At 39.2% G+C, this 22,289-nt stretch overlaps 1 protein-coding gene across 1 annotated transcript in view; it reads right to left on the bottom strand.

Annotated features, from left to right (window-relative positions):
• The window catches only part of LOC105477622 (uncharacterized), a 191,411-nt gene extending 169,542 nt beyond the window's left edge, over positions 1 to 21,869 (bottom strand). Inside the window, exon 1 of the mRNA XM_011734173.2 lies at positions 13,996 to 21,869. The gene's annotated coding sequence lies outside the window, so the exon portion shown is untranslated. The remainder of the gene's footprint in view (positions 1 to 13,995) is intronic.
• Positions 21,870 to 22,289: the final 420 nt, after the last annotated feature.

A 22,289-nucleotide genomic window follows, 5' to 3' on the forward strand; every position in this document is an offset into this window, starting at 1 on the left:
TTTAAACTGGATAATTTATAAAGAAACAGAAATTTGTTTCTCACTGTCTGAAGACAGGAATTCTAAGATCAAGTCACCAGAAGGTTCAATGTCTAGTGAAGGCTCACTCTCTGCTTCATAGGTGGCAACTTGCTGCTGTGTCCTCACTTGATGGAACGGCAAAAAAGGGCTAAATAGGCTTCCTTAAGCACCCCCACTTTTTTTTTTTTGAGATGTAGTCTTGCTCTGTCATCCAGGCTGGAGTGCAGTGGCATGATCTCTGCTCACTGCAACCTCCACCTCCTGGATTCAAGGGATTCTCCTGCCTCAGCCTTCCGAGTAGCTAGGATTACAGGCGAGTGCCATCATGCCCAGCTAATTTTTGTATTTTTAGTACAGACAAGGGTTTACCATTTTGACCAGGCTGGTCTAGAACTCTTGACCTCAAGTGATCTGCTGGACTCGGCCTCCCAAAGTCCTGGGATTACAGGTGTGAGACACCACGCCTGGCGATTGGGGATTAAGTTTTAACATGAATTTTGGAGGGACACAAACATTCAAACCATAGCAGTTGTGGTTCTGACATATACACAAGCATAACCCTGTGCTTTCTTTTCTTTCTATAGAATATTATAATTTTTTTCTCTTTTTTACAGGATATTATAATTGCCCAAGGCATTGATTACCAGGTCAGGAACACCAAGTGTATTAGTTTGCTAGAGCTGCTATAACAAAGTACTGCAGACTGGGTGGCTTAAATATATTGCCTCAAAGTTCTGGAGGCTAAGTCCAAGGTCAAGATGTTGGCAAGGTTGGTTGCTTCTGAAAGCTGTGAGGTAGAATCTGTTCCAGCCCTCTCTGGAAGCTTCTGGGGCTTTAGCTGGCAATCTTTACTGTTCCTTGGCTTGTAGACAATATAACATCCCAATTTCTGCCTTCATCTTCACATGGTATTCCTCCTATGTGTCTCTGTGTCTAAATTTATCTTTTTATTTTATTTTTTAAAGGGATGAAGTCTCTCGCGCTGTCACCCAGGCTCCTAGGCTGGAGTGCAGTAGCAAAATCATAGCTCACTGCAGCCTTGAACTCCTGGGCTCAACAGATCCTCCCGACCCAGCTTCCTAAATAGCTGGAACTACAGGTGCACACTACTGTGTCCAGTTGGGTTTTCAAAAACCTTTTTTAGAGACAGGGTCTCACTGTGTTGCCCAGGCTGGTTTCTGACTCCGGGCCTCAAGCAATTCTCCCACCTCAGCCTCCTGAGGAACTAGGATTACAGGTGTGAGGCACCACACCCAGCCAAATTTCCCCTTTTCATAAGGACACCATTTATATTGGTTTAGGGCCCACCATAATGACCTCATTTTAACTTGATTAATTACATCTGCAACAACCAGTTTGTCAATCTGCAAATAAGGCCACAAGGCCATGTTCTGAATTACTGAGGGATAGGGGTTAGGACTTGAACATATCAGTCTGGCAGGGGGACACAATTCAACCCTTTACAAAAAGAAAAAGTGACCTTGCTATCAAACAATTTCCCAGGGTCCTGTGGAATAAAGGGATTGATTATGAACATAGCAAAATGCAATCATGAAAACCAGTGTCCTGGTTTACAAGAATATCTATTGAGCACCTACATGGAGCAGGCATTTCTTAATTACGGGATTAATTGAAATTCTCAAGTGTTGTGATTTTTAAATTAAAAAAAAAAGCTCTCACATTGTGCATCTAAGAAATGTGTTCTAATATCTTTCACTAAGTGAAATCATAAGATTATGAACTGTCAAAGCTGTAGGAATGATAATGACCATCTCGAGTCATGGAGAAAAACTGGAGACCAGAGAAGTTAAATGAGTTAAGATCACATGGCTAGTTAGTGGCAGATTAGAGACTGAAACCTTGGTCTCAGATTTGGCTTTCTAATGCAATGACCTTTCCATGGACCCCTGAGTAATAAGCTGATCATGCCCTACTGCTCTGAGTTCTAGAAGGCCATGTGATCTATCACACTTTTGCATCTATTTTTTAAAATAGAGGTCTGCTCCTCAACACTCTTGCATCTAAATTTCTATTTGTATTTAAAAGTTATCTAAACCACTAATTGGAGTTGATATATATATAAGGAAGAAAAGAAGCAAATGGATTCCACCCCACCCCTCCAATTCCAGGTCTTTGACATTCTCTCATCATTAAAGCAGTGGCTATTTCAGAGCTTAAAAGACAAAAAAAATTCCTTTTCAATGAAGAGTTCTAGTGGAGACCACTTAAACTGAGAGATGAACTTAGTAGGGGAATAAGTTGATGTCATACTCCTCCTAATAGGATGCTATAATTATATAGCTTCACTTACTAAATATTCTTCTAAAAATATTTAACCTGGATTTAATCAAACCATTAGAATTCAACTCCAAATTTGCAGATCCTGGGAATAAAAAAGCAGGATTAACAACACCATGAGTAAACAATCAGACAAATCTAGAATGTGGGACATTCTTAAAGCCAATTAGTTTAGTCTCTTCAAAATGTCAATATTATTTTTTAAAAAAAGATATGGCAACTGTTGTAGGTAAAGAAATAAGAGAGATAACAACAGAAATGCAGTGTGTGGATCTTGACTGAATTTTAGTTTTTAAAAAAAGATAACTAAAAAAGACATTATGGGGGACAAATAGAAAAATTTGAATATGGACCAGATGTTTGATAATATTTTATTAGGAAATTATTTAATATATGTGTGATAATGATATTGTGGTTAAGTAAGAGAATATCCTTATTCTTTGGGGTGAAATGTCAAGAAATCTGAAATTTAAAACTTTCATATCACTAAAAGCCCAGACTTTACTACTATACAATATATGCATGTAAGAAACCTGCACTTATATCTCCTAATTATATGCAAATTTTTAGGCCAGGCATGGTGGCTCACACCTGTAATCCTAGCACCTTAGGAGGCCAAGGTGGGCAGATAGCTTGAGCTCAGGAGTTTTCTACCAGCCTGGGCAACATAGCAAAACCCTATCTTAAGAAAAAAAATTTTTTTAATTGAAGAAAACCTTTCACATGGCTCAGCAAACAAAGCAAATAATGCATCATTATAGATAAAGATGGCAAAATTTTAAAAACTTTTGAATCTAAGTAATTGTTACTTGATTTTTCTTGTACAATTCTTTCAACTCTTCTGTTGAAATTTTCAAAGTTAGAAGAAATGGTGTTAACAACTTTTTTGGCTGCAGTATTCCCATAAATGAAAGTAGAAAAATGGAGTGAATAAAAGTTAGGCCTTATTTTCTTTCTTTCTTTTTTCTTTTTTTCTTTTCTTTTCTTTTTTTTTTTTTAGATGAATTCTCACTCTGTTGCCCAGGCTAGAGTGCAGTGGCGCAATCTCGGCTCACTGCAACCTTTGTCTCCTGGGTTCAAGCGATTCTGCTGCCTAAGCCTCCCCAGTAGCTGGGGTTACAGGCACGCACCACCTTGCCCAGCTAATTTTTGTATTTTTAGTCGAGATGGGGTTTCACCATGTTGACCAGAATGGTCTCAAGCTCCTAACCTTGTGATCCACCTGCCTCGGCCTCTGAAAGTGCTGGGATTACAGGTGTGAGCCACTGCACCCGGCCAACTTATTTTCTTTAACAAGTTTTATTGTGCTCTATACAACAGTAGGGGTTAAATAAGTAGTGGAGATTAAATAAATATTCCCTGACTTTTAATTTATGTGACCAATACTGCTGATAGTTAGACTATCCTTCAATAGAGAATTCATTCAATAAATAATGGTATAGCCATAAAATGAAAAACTAAGCAACATTTTCTAAAAATAAAAAAGTTCTTTACTGACTTAGAAAGATCCCAAGATATATTGTTAGGTAAAAAATGCAAGGTGCAGACCAGTATATATAGGCTGATATTTATGTTAAAATATATTTTCTTATATATGAATAAACTACATCTGGAAGAACACACGAAAACCTTCAGGCTGCATCTATGAAAAAACCCACAGTTAACATCGTACTTGATGGTGAAAGACAGATAGCTCTCCTCTTAAGATCAGAAATAAAATGAGGATGTCTATCCTCACTACTTCTATTCAACATTGTATTGAAAGTTCTAGCCAGGGAAATTAGGCAAGAAAAAGAAATGAGACAATCAGATTGAAAAGGAAGAAGTAAAACTATCTCTATCTGCCAATAACTCGATATAATACATAGAATTCCTAAATAATCCACACAGAAAACTATTAGAGCTAATAAGTTCAGCAAAGTTGCAGAATAAAAGATACATATACAAAAACCAGTTATATTTCTGTACACTAACAGTGAATAAATGAAATTAAGAAAACAATTTTATTTGTAATGCCTTTAGAAATAAAATATTTAGGAATACACTTAACCAAGGATGTGTAAGACTTGTACACCAAAAACTGAAACACATTGTTGAAAGAAATTAAAAGACCTAAATAAATAGAAAGACATCTCATGTTCATAGACTGAAAGACTTAGTTTTATTTTTGTATTTTGTATTTTGTATTTTTTTTGTAGAGACGGGATCTCTCTATGTTGCCCAGGCTGTTCTCAAACTCCTGCCCTAAAGCAAACCTCCTGCCTTGGCCTCCCAAAGTGGGATTACAGGTGTGAGTCACTGCACCTGACCTAGTATTGTTAAGACAGCAATATTCTCCAGGTTGGTCTACAGATTCAATGCAGTCCATATCAAAATTCCAATTACCTTTTACCTTTTTTCTAACTTGCTGAATGGACAAACAGATATTAAAATTCATACAAAAATAAGAGGGATCCCAAATAGCCAAAAAAACAAAAACAAAAAAACAAAAACAAAGAAAAGTAAAGTTGGAGTAGTCACACTTACTGACTTCAAAACTTAATTTAAAACAATGATAGTCAAGACAGTATTATACTGGCATAAAGAGAAACATAGTCCATACATTGATGGTCAATTGATTTTTGGGAAGAGCACCAAGCAAATTCAATAAGAGAAATAATAGCCTTTTCAACAAATGGTGTTGGGATAACTGGATATGCACACACAAAAGAATGAATATTGACCCCTACCTCACTCCATATATCAAAATCAACTCAAAGTGGATCAAAGACCCAAATGTAAGAGCTATAACTATTATAAAATTACTATAGTTATAAACTATGTTTATGGTTAGAAGAGAGCTAGACATAAATCTTTGTGACTTTAGGTAATGATTTCTTAAATATGGCACCCAAAACACAACAAAAGAAAAAGTACTTACAACTGTACTTGACCAAAATTAAAAAGCTTTTGTGGATCAAAGGACACTATCATAAAAGTGAAAAGGCAACCTAAGGAATGGGAGAAAATATTTGCAAATCATGTTTGATAAGGGTCTAGGATAAGGGTCCAGGATATATAAGTAATTCTTATAATTCAACAATAAACAATCCAATTCAAAAAATGAGAAAAGAACTTGAATAGATTTTTCTCCAAAGAAGATATATACAAATGACCAATAAGCACATGAAAATATGCTCAGCATTATTAGTCATTAGGTAAATGCAAATAAAAATTACAGTAAGATACCATTTCAGCTCACTAGGAAGGCTATAAAAACACAAAAACAAAATAACAAGTGTTGGTGAGGATGTGGAGAAATTGGAACCCTCCAACATTGCTGATGGGAATATAAAATTGTTCAGCCAATTTGGAAAACACTTTGGCAGTTTCTAAAAAAATTAGAGTTATCAAAGGATCCAGAAATTCTACTGAAAATACACTCAAAAGTATTGAAAATGTATGTCTACACAAACACTTGTACACAAATGCTCACAGCAATGTTATTCATAATAGCGAAAAAGAGGAAAGAATCCAAATGTCCATCAATGGTTGAACGGATAAACACAGTGTGGTATACCCATACAATGGAATATTATCAAATCATAAAAAGGAAATGATACTTGCTACAACATAGATGAACCTTGAAAACATTATGGTAACTGAAAGAAGTCAGTCACAAAAGGTCACGTGTTGTATGATTCCACTTTGATGAAATGGCAAAATGGGCAAACCCATACTGCTAGAAAGTAGGTTAGTGGTTGCTAAGGAAAAAGGGATGGGGAATTGGGGTGTAAGGGGTTTCACTTTGGGGTAATGGGAATATTTCAGAAATGGATAAGCATCATGGTTGCCAAACACTGTGGTTATACTAAAACAACTGAATTATAATACCTTAAAATAGTTAAAATGGTGAATTCTGTTATGTGAATTTTACCTCAATTAAAAAACATTTTTTTTGGTAAACCTCGGGACCCAGAGAAGGGGACTAGATGGCTAGGGGACAAGGATAGGAGGGAAATAATCCACTGTATACACTCTTGTCCCTTTTGAATTTTGTACCGTGTGAATTTGTAAAAACAAAACAAAACAAATAACCAAAAATCCAGGAAGATTAAAAAAAATAAATTACTGGGCTTTCATTTTTAATGACAAAAGGTGACAAATTCCAGATGTGGAAATTGAAACCAAATTTTAAAACTGCCCACTTTGAGGACCTTTAAAAATAGTATATCTTATTTTTTCCCGTGGGTCCATATGAATATCCCTGTGTATAATCAGATCATCTCTCAAATCTCTCTTTCCATCCTAGATTTTAGAAAATTAGTACTTCTAGGATGCAATTCTGGTATAGACACCACATTCTGCCTCTTGTGGGAAGGTATAATTATTCCCTTCTTTCAATCAGTGACAAAAGATAGTCACATGTTATAAAATCAGACCCATTCACCCCCACCATGTTACCACAGGAGGTGAACTTTGGGCTGTTTCCACTGCTGCCTACTCTATGTTCAGCTGAGCTGGATTCTGTGTGTGTGTGTGTGTGTGTGTGTGTGTGTGTGTGTGTGTGTGTGAGAGAGAGAGAGAGAGAGAGAGAAAGAGAGAAAGGAAGAGAAAGAGAGAGAGATTTTCAGAATCACTAAGAAACCTGGTGAAAATACAGAGAACCAGGCCACACTCAAGCCTACTGAATCAGAATCTCAGCATCCCTGTGGGTAGAGCCAAGAATGGGCTTTTCAACTAAGCCCTGAAGTCTCCACCCTCATTGGAAACCACTGTTCTCTTAAACAAAGTGCAGTATTAGCAGCAGGTAAAAGGAGTCTGAAGCTAGGAGGCACCTTCTTTCATTTCCATACACATAAAGGTCTACCTCTAAGTCAAAGATACAGCCATTTACAAGGAGGATTCTGCCCAGGACTTTGTCTGCCTTGGGGCCTAAATTTCCTCATTTAAGGGAACTAGACTTTTGGGTGAAAGTTATGTAAAACATTAAGCTAACATCAGTTACTAACACCTCAGTATGAACCAAAGTATGAGTCTGCTTTCAAACCCATTAATGGACTGCAAGGTTCTCGCAGGCCAGGCCAAAGTAGAGGGTGAGTTTTAATGTGGGGTAAGACACAAAGTGGTCACTGATTGCGACTGGCAAGCCAGAGAGATGCTCAAGGGTGTGTGTGTTGTGGGGTGGTGGTAGTGGTGAGGTCGTGGGAAGTTTGGAGGAGTCTCACTTACATAGTCTCTGTGTAACAAACCACCCTAAAACTTAGTGGCTTAAAACAATGATTTGTTGTTTCTCACAATTCTGTGGGTTGTGCTGGTCTCATCTAAGCTCACTCATGCAGCTGCAGTCAGCTGGTGGGTTAGCTGGGCTGGACTCCCCTGGGCTCTGCTGAGATAACTGGAATGTCTGGGCCTCTTTCCACTCCACTAGGACAGTGACAGTCAGCTAGAAGTCACTCCATAATTTTTATTTTTTTAGATACGGGATGTCTTTGGACCCTCATGTCTTTGGACCTTCTCTTAGCAATCTTCTTTCTCTTCCCCATCCCAACTCTGGAGAGATGTCTAGGGTCTTCATGTTGCCTTCTTTGGGAGACTGAAAAATATGGCAAAATATTTTGCATCTACTCTTGTTAATAGGTAGAGTCTCTTTGTCCATACCTTGAGTCTGGGCTGGTCTGGCGATACTCATGGATCAAAAGAATGTTCCTTAAGTGATCGTATGCACATTTAGGAGCCTCGAGAGGCCTTTCCACTTCTGCATTTGCCTCTTGCAACACTGTCTCAAGACCACCATGCTAAGAAAAGCTTTAGGATGAAGAACTAGAGTGGTCCAGAGACTTCAGGGCTTATTTTAAAAGCCCATTCTTGGCCCTTCCTTATAAGCTGGGCACAGTGGCTCACATCTGTAGTCCCAGCTATTCAGAAGGTGGAGGCGGGAGGATGGGTTGAACCCAGGAGTGTGAGAACACCCTGGGCAACATAGCACGATCCTGTATCTAAAAAAATAAAAATTACGGAGTGACTTCTAGCTGGCTGTCACTATCCTAGGTGCTTTTATGTATTTCTTTCTTGAATCCTCACAAGTTTGCTGAGTGGTAGATACTGCCCCCAGCGTACAGATGAGAAAGCAGAGACAAGGAGGTAATTTGACTCAAGGATGTACCACTGGTAAAAAGCAGCACAGGCCTGGGATCCACGTCTGTCTGTCTGTTTTTTTTTTTTTTTTTTTTTTTTTTGAGACAGAGTCTCACTCTGTCGCCAAGGCTGGAGTGCAGTGATGCGATATCGGTTCACCGCAACGTCCGCCTTCCCGGTTCAAGCAATTCTCCTGCCTTAGCCTCCCGAGTAGCTGAGACTACAGGTGCAGGCCCCCACGCCCGGCTAATTTTTTGTAGTTTTAGTAGAGATGGGGTTTCACTGTGTTGGCCAGGATGGTCTCGATCTCCTGGCCTCATGATTCGCCCACCTCGGCCTCCCAAAGTGCTGGGATTACAGGCGTGAGCCACCACACCCGGCCAGGATCCGGGTCTTTCTAACCTTCATTCTTGAGTTCTTCCTAAAGCTCCACTTTACAAAAGGACTTTTGTAAAATAAGTTATTCTTTTCCTAATCATAACCTGTAAACTAAAATTAATTTGAAGATAGCTTTGGAAACAGTCAAGCATAGGCCTTTAGTACATGCTCACCAAGGGATCTCTGGAAGGCTAATTCCCTCTCCTGTCATATTTATCAGAACCTTTTAGCCATTTGAGGAACAAATGCTTCTCTGAAAGTCTAAAAACAAATTCATCAAATCCTTTTTACCACAGAAAGTGAAATCTTGAGTAGTAACCTCTGGGACAACCAATTTACTTAGGGATATAACAGTTCAGGAAACAGAAATTATTTTAGATCCTATATCTTAGTTGCGAAAACAACAAAATAAGAATGTACAATTAATGGAAAAAACGTAAAGAATTATGCTATCAAAATGGTTTTAGAAAGTTTAATTCCTCTTAAAATAGAGATATTGAGAGCCTTTCAAAATACAATTGTCACAGATAAATCCAGGCCTATCAGCAATTTTTGAATAAATTTCCCCTCCCATTCTGCCCAGCTAAAATGTTTCAACATTGGTCCAGCCAAACACGTCTTATCTTCCAGAGAACAGGAAATACTACACTTTATCCAGGTGATGATCTGGATATTGACTATGTGACATACTACAGTTTTATTAAGATATATTTTACATAGGATAGCATTCACCCATTTTTAGTGCACAATTCAATTATTTTTAGTAATGTCACTGAGCAGTACAACTATCATCATAAATCAGTTTAAAAACTGTTTCGTCCTTGCAATAAGATCCCTCATGCCCATTTATAGGTGATCTCTGTTCCCAGCCCTAATCCCAGACAACTACTAATCTACTTTCTGTCTTTATAAATCTGCTTTTTCTGGATATCTCATATAAATGGGATCATACAATACATGCTTGCCTGTGTCTGACTTCTTTACTTGTCATAATATTCTTTTTTTTTTTTTTTTTTTTGACAGGATCTCATTCTGTCACTCAGGCTAGAGTGCAGTTGTGCAATCACAGCTCACTGCAGCCTTGACCTCCTAGGCTCAAACTATCCTGCTGCCTCAGCCTCCTAGGACTACAGGCATGTGCCACAACACCTGGCTAATTTCTTATTTTTTGAAGAGATGGGATCTTGCCACGTTGCCCAGGCTTGTCTCAAATTCCTGGGCTCAAGTGATCCTTCTGCCTCAACTTCCCAAAGTACTAGGATTGTAGGCATAAGCCACCTTGCCTAGCCAGCATAATATTCTTGAGGTTCATCCACGAGGTAGCATGTGTAAGTAATTTGTTCTTTTTTGGTGCTGAAAAGAATTCCATTCATGGATAAGCCACAATAATTCCATTCATGGATAAGCCACATTATGTCTATCTATTCTTCAGTTGATGGACATTAGGTTGTTTTCAGTTTGGGCCTATTATGAATAAAGCTTCTGTGGACATTCATGTGCAAGTCTTTTTGTGGACACGTTTTCATTTGTCATGGGTAGATATCTAGGAATAGCATTGCTGGTCATATGTTTTATGTTTAACTTTTTGAAAAATTGCAGAACTCTTTTCCAGAGTGGCATGGTTGATTTTTGAGATGAGGAAGATCGTTTCCTGGTAACTGGTTTAAAATCCAACCACTACCTCCTACTGGTCCCCAACCAGAAACATTAGCTTGCACTTCAGTGGCCTCCAGTCTAGATTACAGGTATGAAGATAAGGTTTAAGGACTAAACTACTAGAGTTGCCATTTTAGCTGTCCCTGGGCAGAAAGATATCCGTCTAAGGAGAATTTCTACGAAAAATTATAATGTATTCATATTTTTAAGGAATAGAAAAATAAGGCAACCTTCTATAACTGAGAAAACAAGTAAAATGTTTGTTATCTCTGATGTTTTACTGGCAATTTGCATATCATGCCTCTAATGAGAACAGCTTCCATTTAAAAACATCAACATCATATTTTCCCCATCAGTTATAGTGGTTTCTAATGCTGGTGTTTATCTGAAACATCATATTTAATTGGAACCGTATCTTCCCCCTCCCCCAAGAACCACCAATCAATAATTTGGATTTCTATCTTCAGAATAATAATCATAGGAATGTGTGTGGTTATTTTTCTAAATGAAAGATGAAGTACTTCATCTTCCAAAGGTCTAAAGACAGCAGATATCAAATGCCCAGATGTACTCAAAAGCCTGATTCCTGGAAAATTCTTCCATAGGTAAAATCTGCCATCATGAAATCTGCAGCTGAAGTAACCAGGAAAGAGAGATAAATGGGAGAAGGGTAACTTCAAATATATAGCAGCAAGCAGAATAAAGAGACCATGCTAAGAGAAATTAGGAATTGGCCATTGGTTTGTTCTTTCTGGAATGTTCTAAATCCTAAAGTCATCCTGAGATGAAGTTAAAAATGGAGTGTGGCCATTGGAAAATCATCATTTTTTGCAATTGACAAAGTAAATATTGATACAGACAAGAATTGTTCATGGATGCTAAATCTAGGAGGGTGAGTTTGATGAGGAGCTGGACAATTGCATGATCTTTAAATGTCTACCCAAAGATTGTTAGGTGTAAAGGAAAAATAGTAAGCATTCAGTGGAAAAAATCAGACAAAGCTTCGACGAGGTGATCAAAATTAACATCACCAGCATGGGGTAGATGTGTGCTATTATGGCTAGGTGTGGAGACCCTGATTCTAATAGCAAGGAAACATCAGACTAAACCAAAATGAGAAATACTCTTGTTTAAAAAGAGAAGGCCCCGTATTTTTCAAAAATGTCACAGTTATAAAAGACAAAGGAAAGCTGAAAAATTGTTTCAGATTAAAGGAGTCTAAAGAGATGTAACAACTAAATACAATGCCAGATCCTAGACTAGATCCTGTATTGAAGGGGAAAACATGCTAAAAAAAAGAAAATTATTGAGTCAATTGACAAAACTGGAGCATGGGTGGTACACTAGATGAAAATATTACATTAATATTAACATCCCAGCCAGGTGTGGTGACTCATGCCTGTAGTCTCAGTGCTTTGGGAGGCTGAGGTCGGAGGATCTCTTGAGGCCAGGAGTTTGAGATCAGCTCAGGGAACATAGTGAGACCTTATCTCCACCACAAATAAAAACAAAAACACCTCAATACTTCAAATACTTCAGAAAAAAAGTATGTGTGGCCGGAGGGAAGGGAGGTGGAGACAGGGAGAGAGAGAAAAGGAGCAAATTATAAAGGAGAGAAAAATGTTAACAACAGGTTTGAGAGCCTGGTTTTGGTGAGGAAAAAAAAAATAGAAAAAGAAAAGAAATGTTAACAACAGGTAAATCTGGGTAAGGGGAATAAGGATGTTCTTTGTACTGTTTTTGCAACCTTTCTGCAAGCTTCCAAATAAAAAGTTTGAAAACTCATATTTTAGGCTGGCCATGGTGGGTCTCGCCTGTAATCACAGCACTTTGGGAGGCCAAGGTAGGGGGATCTCTTGAGCCCAGGAGTTCGAGATTAGCCTGGGCAACATGGCAAAATCCTGTCTCTACAAAAAACTACAAAAATCAGCCAGGGATGATAGTGAAGTGCGACTGTAGTCCCAGCTACTCGGGGTGGTGGGGGTGCTGAGGCGGGAGGATCACTTGAGCCTGGAAATTGAGGCTGCAGTGAGCCAAGGTAATGTCTAGATGACAGAGCAAGACTCTGTCTCTAAAAAATAAATAAATACATACATACATAAATACATGTATTTTATTGAATAGACAATATTAACTTATAATAATAAGAACCAGAAGAGTAGTTGCATTTTGTGGGGGAAACTGGTTGGGGGTTTGAGGGAAACTTCTAGATGCAGGAAATTTCTTATATTTTGATCCAGTTGGCAATTATACAGGTGAATAACGTAAATGTAAAATGTAAAAATTCAAAGAAACTTTGCACTTAAGATTTTTGGACTTTATGTAAACCATACGTTAACACAAAAGTAAAGAAAAAATAAAAGAGAAAATGTACTTTATGCTTCTTAAGTGGGTGAAGAAAACATGAAAAAAACTAGTATATTTATTTATTTATTTATTTATTTATTTATTTATTTATTGAGATGGAGTCTCGCTCTGTCGCTCAGGCTGGAGTGCAGTGGCCGGATCTCAGCTCACTGCAAGCTCCGCCTCCCGGGTTTACGCCATTCTCCTGCCTCAGCCTCCCGAGTAGCTGGGACTACAGGCGCCCGCCCCCGCACCCGGCTAGTTTTTTGTATTTTTTAGTAGAGACGGGGTTTCACCGTGTTAGCCAGGATGGTCTCGATCTCCTGACCTCGTGATCCACCCGTCTCGGCCTCCCAAAGTGCTGGGATTACAGGCTTGAGCCACCGCGCCCGGCATTTTTATTTATTTTTAATTAGAGGACAGTGCATCTGATTGGACATACTGACTCTCATTTCTTCTGTTGTTGTTTGTTTAAACCTCCACCCACTCCTGAAATTCCAGAAGTGACTTTAGTCCTTTTTAAGTTTAAATTTGTAACAAAAAAGAAAAGAAAACCAACAGCAACCGCACAACAAAAAGATTTCTTTAGCCAATAAGCACAACATGAGCTTATTGTTGAGTTCTATCATTTAATAGTGGATTTCAAATACAATTAGATAGGACAGGGAAATCGCCTATGGGCCAATTAAAAAGTTAACAGCAAGGCAACTTAATTCCCACACACTGTCTCCTCTCAAAAAGATGATGTCGGCCAGGCGCAGTGGCTCACACCTGTAATCCCAGCACTTTGGGAGGCCGAGGCAGGCAGATCACAAGGTAAAGAAATCGAGACTGACCTGGCTGACATGGTGAAACCCTGTCTGTACTAAAAATACAAAAATTAGCTGGGCGTGGTGGTGCGTGCCTGTAGTCCCAGCTACTTGGGAGGCCGAGGCAGGAGAATCATTTGAACCCAGGAGGCGGAGGTTGCAGTGAGCTGAGATTGCACCACTGCACTCCAGCCTGGGCAACAAAGTGAGACTCCATATCAAAAAAAAGAAAAACAAAAAATGATGTCTTTCCCATGGAGCCATTGCTATAGTTTTAAAATTCAACCATTACAAGCAGCCAAAATGCCAAGATACCAAGAACACTTCTGTTCTTTCTGAGACAATCAGGAATTCCTTCCTTCCTTCTCACCTTCCTTCCGAAGAGACCTCCCGATAATGCTGGGTGTGGTAAGGTGCACGGCTGTAAGACTAGATTTCCAGCTTCCACTGCAGGTGAGGGCAGCCAGTGAGCTTCTAGGAGAGCTCTTTAAAGAACATAACTCAGAGCCAGGTGCAGTGGCACATGACTCAGGAGGCTGAGGCAGGAGGATTGCTTGAGACCAGCAGTTTGAGTCCAGCCTGGCAGTATAGCAAGACCCCATCTCTAAAAAAAAATTACACAAGCATACCACTCAGTTTGTTGGAGCACATTTTGTCTTTGGCCACCATTTTGTATTACCCTCTTTCTTCTTCCTGCTGCCTGGAGGTCACATATGGTTGTCGGAGCTGTTGTAGTTATCATGTGACCATGAGACGACCTTGAATGTGAATCCCTTGTGCTAAAGATGATGGAGGAGAAAACCAGAAGGGATTATGGGTCCCTGACAGCCATGGAGCCATCATACTGGTCCTGGACCATCTACCTCTATGTGAGAGAAAAACAAATTGATACCTTGTTTACACAATTTGAATATAAATCCTATGAGACACAACCCCATTCAACAACTATTTTTCACATTGTTGTTTCTTCCCACCAAAAGCATTGAAATAATTAATCCTTCATTAAAAAGCAGAGGACAGTGTCTATCAACAGATGAATAAACAAAGTGTAGTGTCTATATACAATGAAATATTTATCCTTAAAAAAGAATGAAATTCTGACACATGCTACAACATGAGTGAACATTGAAAACATGATGCTAAGTGAAATAAGCCAGATAAGATGACAGATATTATATGATCCACTTATTGGAGATACCCAGAATATGCAAATCAGAGACAGAAAGTAGAATTGTGATTAGATGGGGTGGGAGGGGAGGCAGAGAATGGGGAGTTACTGTTTAAGAGGGACAGAATTTCTGTTGGAATATGAAACAAGTACTTGAGATGGACGGTGGTGACAGTTGCACAATAATGAGAATGTACAAAATACCACTGAATCGTACACTTAAAAATGGTTAAAATGGTAAATTTTATGTTACGTGTATTTTCCCACAATTAAAAAAAACCACACAAAAAACAGAGGGCTGGGCATTGTGGCTCATGCCTGTAAATCTCAGCACTTTGGGAGGCTGAGGCTGGTGGATCGCTTGAGGTCAGGAGTTTGAGACCAGCCTGGCCAACATGGTGAAACTCCGTCTCTCCTAAATATATAAAAATTAGCCAGGCCTGGTGGTGCATGCCTGTAATCCCAGCTGCTTGGGAGGCTGAGGCAGGAGAATCTCTTGAAGCTGGGAGGCGGAGGTTGCAGTGAGCGGAGATCGCACCACTGCACTCCAGCCTAGGTGACAGTGAAAGACTCCATCTCAAAACAGAAAACAAAAAGGACAGCATCAGGTCAAATCATTCCTTTTCATAAGCCCTTCATTGTCCTCTCATCACATTCAGAATAGAAACCAAATTCCTTCCCAAGGCTTACAGAGTCTTGCATGATCTGGTTTCTGCCCCTCCCTCTAGCCTGTCTTGTGCCTCTCATTTTTGGTCACTTCACTGCAGTCACTTTGGCCTCCTTTCTGTTTCTGGAACATGAAGCCTTTCCTGCCTCTGGGCCTTTGCTCCTGCTGGTGCCTCTGCTGGGAGGCATTTCTCATGTTCTCGTGACTGACTCAACCTCACCTTTGTGGTTTCAGGTCTCAATTCACATTCATCTTCTCAGAAAGACCTTCTTTCAAGTAGCCTCTCCTTCTTTCTCTCTCTCTCTCTTCATTTGGTTTATTTCCTTCCTAGCACTTTTTGCAAGCAGTAATTTATTTTTTAACTTATTTTTTGTCTACTTTTCCCTCTAGAATTAAGCTGCACAGTGCAGGCTCCTTGTCTTTGTTTACGCTCCATCCCCAGTGCAAGCATCCTGGCACAGAGCAATCCTTTGATAAATATTTGTTGAATAAATGATAAATATATGAAAAGAGCTTTCAAGTGTCAAGGAATCAGCCTTAATTGCATTTTTAACTATGTGAAGCTTGCATTTAAACATTCATTTTGAAGTTAATTTTCTAATAAAAAATAATAGCTCTCCTTGGCCTACTTAGTTTCACATTAATGATTTTTACAAGACTCGTTCCCACATACAAGTATGATGTGGTAAAACATAATCTAGGAAAACTTATTTCCTTCGTATCTATTATTTTAAAAAAACTCTTGTAAGAGTTAGAAACAAAAGATTAAGATATTTGTGTGTAAACTCCTTTACACACAAATTATGAAAAAACAAAGATCATGGAAAAAGGACTCGCACAACCTTCGGACTAAATATTTTCCAGAGTGAAAGTATTGCCTTTGCTACAAGTCAATAGAATGAATGCAAAATTCTAAAATTATTATGGCAAGTGGACAAAACAATTCCTAAGAGAGATGGAAGAAAATGGAATTCACATATTAAAATTCTGTAACATATAAAGAATTTTATTTGCATGATGGTTACGTGATAAACGCACGATTTGTAACAAAACTGACAATTTCAGAATTATGTGTTCCAATGGCAGTGCCTCTATTGGGTAAAACTGTGAAACGAAAGGAATTCTGTCTGTAATTCCCATCTTCCATCCTCAGGGTGTTCAGTATCCAACCAACATGGTACACCCTGCCCTGAACTGTCTTCTAAAGCAGCATTACATCTTCCTATGCCAATTAAAACCTACTGATCCTATGTCCAATCCTTCAAGCCACCATTATAGGCAGAAAAGCTGATAAACTAAACCATAATGATGTGTTAGTGGAAACCAAAATGTCTATGGGCCAGCACAGAGTCTCCACTAACATACGTTTTAACAGTGGCCTTTTAAAGATAATGCCTTCATAGAAAGGTGTGGCTGCATGGCTTTAGTAGTGACATGGAGGGAGCACTGGAGGAGAAAAAGACTTCAGAGGAAAGAGTAGAAACTGAAGTGCCTATGGAACATGGAAAAAAAAAGAGAAGACAAACAGGTATTTGGAATGTGGGGGTCTGAAACTCAGGAGAGAGATCTGGGCTAGAACGTAGACCTGGGAGTATCAGCATGTGAATGGTAATGGGAACCACGAAAGCATGAGTCTATATGACTGTCCAGAGATGGTCACTCCTCTTTGTTTCCACTGCTGCCCTCTTGCTCACTCCCAGAGCTTCTAGCTGGTCTCTCTATTGCCCTTCCTGCCACCTCTGTTCTCTTCTCAGTTCAGCAGCTAGAGTGATTCTTTTGATGATCGGATGACTTCATTCTTCTCAAATTTCCCCTGCGACCCTTCATCTCAACTCAGAAGAGACAAAAGCCTGACTGTAATTTACAAGGTCCTATAGGACCCCAGGAGCCTGAGATTTCTCTAGCCTCATCTCCTGATGTTCACTCCATTCCACAACAGGGGACAACCTTCTTGTCTTCAAACCTTTCAGACATGCTCCTTGCTTTCAGTTCTCATTGAAATACTACTCTCTTCGCCAGAAATGCTCTTCCTCTAGATAGTCACATGTCAGGTCTTTTCACCTTTTTTAAGGTTTTGCTCAGACATCATCATCTCAAAAAAGTCTATTCTGAGCACTCTTCTTTACATTGCCCTACCCTTCCCTTGTGCTACTCCCTACTTCTCTTCTCCTTACCTGTTGATTTTCTTTTCTAAAGCACTTATCAACTTCTAGCTTTTGCAAAAATTTATTTTATTATGTGTACATTTAAAAATTTCTCCAAGGACTGGAATGACTTTTGTTTGCCTGTTTTGTTTATTAAGGTATCCAATGTACCTAGAAAAATGCCTGGTATAAAGTACATTATGTCATAGTTTATATAATTTCTATGTAGAAATATAAATTATAATTTTTAAAAATTTATATTTCTACATAGAAATTATATAAATTATAATCTATATGTAGAATATACACCTATGAATTTAAAAATATATCTTTTGAATATTGAATGAAATCTAAGATAGAATTCTGAGGAACTCTAACATTGTTGGGCAGAATTTCCAAAAGAAAATTGATAAGGAACTTCCTGTAAAACCAGAGTAAGTTTGGAGATCATGCTGTAACTGAATAAAAGGGAAAAATATCTCAGGAACCAAGAAGTGGTCAACAGTGTCAAATGCTAGTCAAGAGTCAAATGAAGTGAAGACTGAAAAACCTCCACTGAATGTAACAAGGATAAGGTTGTCTTGGTGAGAGAAGTTTCAATGACACATGGATAACGCAATTTAGAAAATGTTAAATAAAGGTTACAAAAAGTTAAGAAAAAAGAAAAGAGCATAAAAATTTAAACTATGAAATCATCAAGCTTATACAATTCAGATATTGGATTGTATAATTTGTTGCTATTGTGACTATATAACAAAGCATTCCAAAACTTAATGGTTTAAGACAGCATCCATTGTATTGCTGCTCATGAGTCTGTGGGTAGATTGGGCTCAGGTGGGCAGTTCGGTGTCACATGAAGTCAGCTGGTGCTGCAGCCATCTAGGGCAGGCCTAAGCAAACTTTCCCATAAAGGACCAAATCACAGATATATTAGGCCTTGTGGACCATATGGTCAACTGGCATGATGATTCAGCTATACCATTGTTGTGAGAAAGTAGTCATAGATAATATATAAATGAAAGGGCATAGCTTTGTTCCAATAAAACTTGATTTACAGAAATCAGATGGCGGACCAGATTTCGCTGAAAGGCATCATTTGACCACCCATGATTTAAGGGCTCAGTCTGGAGTGATACATTCAAGATGGCTCACTCTTGGAGTGCCTTGGCACTGCTCTCTGTGGCCTCTTCGTGTGACTTGGGCTTCTTAGAGCATGGTGGCTGGTTCCAAGAGTGAAAAGCAGAAGTTGACAGGCTTAGGCCTGGAACTTGCATCACTTCCACCACTGTCCATTGGTTAAAGTGAGCCCCAAGGCCAGACCAGATTCAAGGGAGAGGGTTATGAAAGGGTGTAAGTAGCAGGAGGCATGGTTCACTGGAGGCCACCAAATGTTTCAGACCATCACGCAATTCTAAGAGGTTTGCTTATTAAAACTGCGTTTCATTCCATATTCTGTCTGGAGACCCTCACCTAAGGGAAATGTTCAGTGACTTGTGAAGCCATCCTTTGATCCTTTCAAGAATTCTCTTCTCAATATCACTTTAAAGAATCCACGATTTGGCCAGGTATGGTGGCTCATGCCTATAATCCCAGCACTTTGGGAGGCCGAGGCGGGCAGATAACCTGAGGTCGGGAGTTCGAGACCAGCCTGGCCAACATAGCGAAACCCCATCTCTACTAAAAATACAAAAAATTACCCAGTTGTGATGGTGGGTGCCTGTAATCCCAGCTACTCAGGAGGCTGAGGCAGAATTGCTTGAACCCGGGAGGTGGAGGTTGCAGTGAGCTGAGATCATGCCATTGCACTCCAGCCTGGGCAACAAGAGCAAAACTCCAACTCCGTCTTAAAAAAAAAAAAAATCCATGATTTATTACTTAAAGACAACAGTTCCTTCCTCTCATCAGCTTGAGAAAACTCTAGGTCTTCTGACACCCACCCTTAAAAATGCTATTTCCAATGCACTGCACTTAAGCTAAAAGGCACTACAACCCATTCAACTTAGATTACAAATGTGATAGAAAATGGTTTTTAGTAGTAAGATTAAAGCAATCATACTTAACTACTTAAAGATCAATCAAAGTGCTGTTATTTTACAAAAGTAAGTAAATTATAATCTATATTAGAATATTCACTTATGAATTTAAAAAATATTCATTAAACATTCATAAACTGTTAGGTCTTATGCTAGGTTTTGGTAAATACAGCCATCATTTTGCTCTTAATGTAGAACTGTAGCCCATTAGTTGACCTTTAGTATACAGTAAAACAAACACTGCATAAGATCAAATTTTCTCAGTGAAGTGGGGGGAAAAAAAAGAAGAATTTAGGTTCTCATAAAATTATTGAACCACGAGAAAATTGAAGGCATATATACATTTTTAGGTTGGTATTTTAGTGAACCATGTGGTTTGATGTATCCAGATCACTTTAATCAAACACTACCATTATATTGATAAGAAGGTAATACTAGCTGGCCAGGGGCAGTGGCTCATGCCTGTGATCCCAGCACTTTGGGAGGCCGAGGCATGTGGATTACCTGAGGTCAGGAGTTTGAGACCATCTTGGTCAAAATGGCAAAACCCCATCTCTACTAAAAATACAAAAAAATTAGTCGGGTGTGGTGGTGGGCACCTGTAATCCCAGCTACTCAGCAGGCTGAGGCAGGAGAATTGCTTGAACCTGGGAGGTGGAGCTGCAGTGAGCTGAGATCGTGCCATTGCACTCCAGCCTGGATAACAAGAGCAAAACTCCATCTCAAAAAAAAGAGAAGGTAATACTAGCCAGGTGTGGTGGCGCACCTACAGTCGCGGCTACTCGGGAGCCTGAGGTGGGAGGTCGCTTCAGTCCAGGAGTTCAGAGATGCAGTGTGCTATGATTGTACCTGTGAATAGGCACTGCCCTCCAGCCTGGGCAACGTAACAAGACTCTGTCTCTTAAAATATACATATGTAATAAATGAAAACCATTTTTTAAAAGGTAATACTAGAACATTATGAGAAGAACTGATTTTACTCTTTAAAAAGTGTGACCCAAAAAATGCTGAACATGCTGTGAGGGATATGTGGTTGTAGGCCAGAGGATATGAGATGCCACCAGATGAGTACAGCACATTTTCCTATGTCAATTGCACTTAAACGTTCTAGGAGGAAAACATTTTAACTGTTAAGTGCTTTAAAACATAATTCTAGCTGGGCATAGTGGCACATGCTGATAGTCCCAGCTTCTTGGGAAGCTGAGGCTGGAGGATTACTCGAGCCCAGGAGTTTGAGGCCAGTCTGGGCAACATAGCAAGACTCCTGTCTCTAAAAATTAAAATAAAAATAAGGCATAATTCTTATCACAATACAATAAAACTACAAAAGATTTTAAAGGCTTTTACAGGTGAAAAATTAAAATCCTGTCTATTAAACAACACTGAGGATTAGCCAGATATGAGCCTGTAGGAAAAAAAAAAAAACCACTTAGGTGAAAGTGGAAATAAAAACTGCAATGGTGGCATTTCTAAAAAATAATAATAATGAGGTCAGGCACAGTGGCTTATGCCTGGAATCCCAGCACTTTGGGAGGCTGAGGCGGGTGGACTGTTTGAAGCCAGGACTTCGAGATTGGCCTGGGCAACATTGCGAAACCCCGTCTCTACTGAAAATACAAAAATCAGCCGGGCGTGGTGGCACGTACCTATAGTCCCAGCAACTCAGGGGGCTGAGGCAAGAGAATCACCAGCCTTGGGAGGTCGAGGCTGTAGTGAGCCATGACTGGTCCACTGCACTCCAGCCTGGGTGACAGAGTGAGACCCTGTCTGAAAAATAATAACACTAATAAATAATAATAATAATGAAAGCACTGTAAATGAGAATTTACAGGATACATTACAGTAGTGATCAGAGGGAAATTCATAACCTTAAATGCCTACATTAATAAAAATAAAAGGAGGAAAACAAGTGAATTAAACTCCAACTCAAATAAGCTAGAAAAATCACAATGAAATCAACCAAAAGAAAACATAAGGAAAGAAATAATACATATCGAAGTAGAAATTAAAGGGCTTAAAATAAAAACAGGAAAATGATAAAACCACGTAAATTTAAATGGTGGTTCCTTGGGCAGAGGGAAACAGTAGCTAACCAAATCAAGAAAACAAAGAAGAAAACATAAATCTGGCCGGGCGCGGTGGCTCAAGCCTGTAATCCCAGCACTTTGGGAGGCCGAGACGGGTGGATCACGAGGTCAGGAAATCGAGACCATCCTGGCTAACACGGTGAAACCCCGTCTCTACTAAAAAATACAAAAAAACTAGCCGGGAGAGGTGGCGGGCGCCTGTAGTCCCAGCTACCCGGGAGGCTGAGGCAGGAGAATGGCGTCAACCTGGGAGGCGGAGCTTTCAGTGAGCTGAGATCCGGCCACTGCACTCCAGCCCGGGTGACAAAGCGAGAAAAGTGACAAATAACTTTTATGATGGAAGAATTTTTTTAAATCGTGAGACACTACATTGCACAATAAATAAATGTGAAAGCTTTTGAAATGGATAACTTCCTAGGAATACAGTTTTACAAAATTGACCTCAGGAGAGAGAAATTGCTTAAGCAGACAAATTTCCAAAGAATTGTTAAAGAACATTTCAAAGAACTACCCCATAAAAAGCCATCACAATCAGATGGTTTCACAAGAGAATTCCAGAAAACCT

The sequence above is a fragment of the Macaca nemestrina genome, chromosome 2, assembly GCF_043159975.1.
Source record: "Macaca nemestrina isolate mMacNem1 chromosome 2, mMacNem.hap1, whole genome shotgun sequence".
Lineage (NCBI taxonomy): Eukaryota > Metazoa > Chordata > Mammalia > Primates > Cercopithecidae > Macaca > Macaca nemestrina.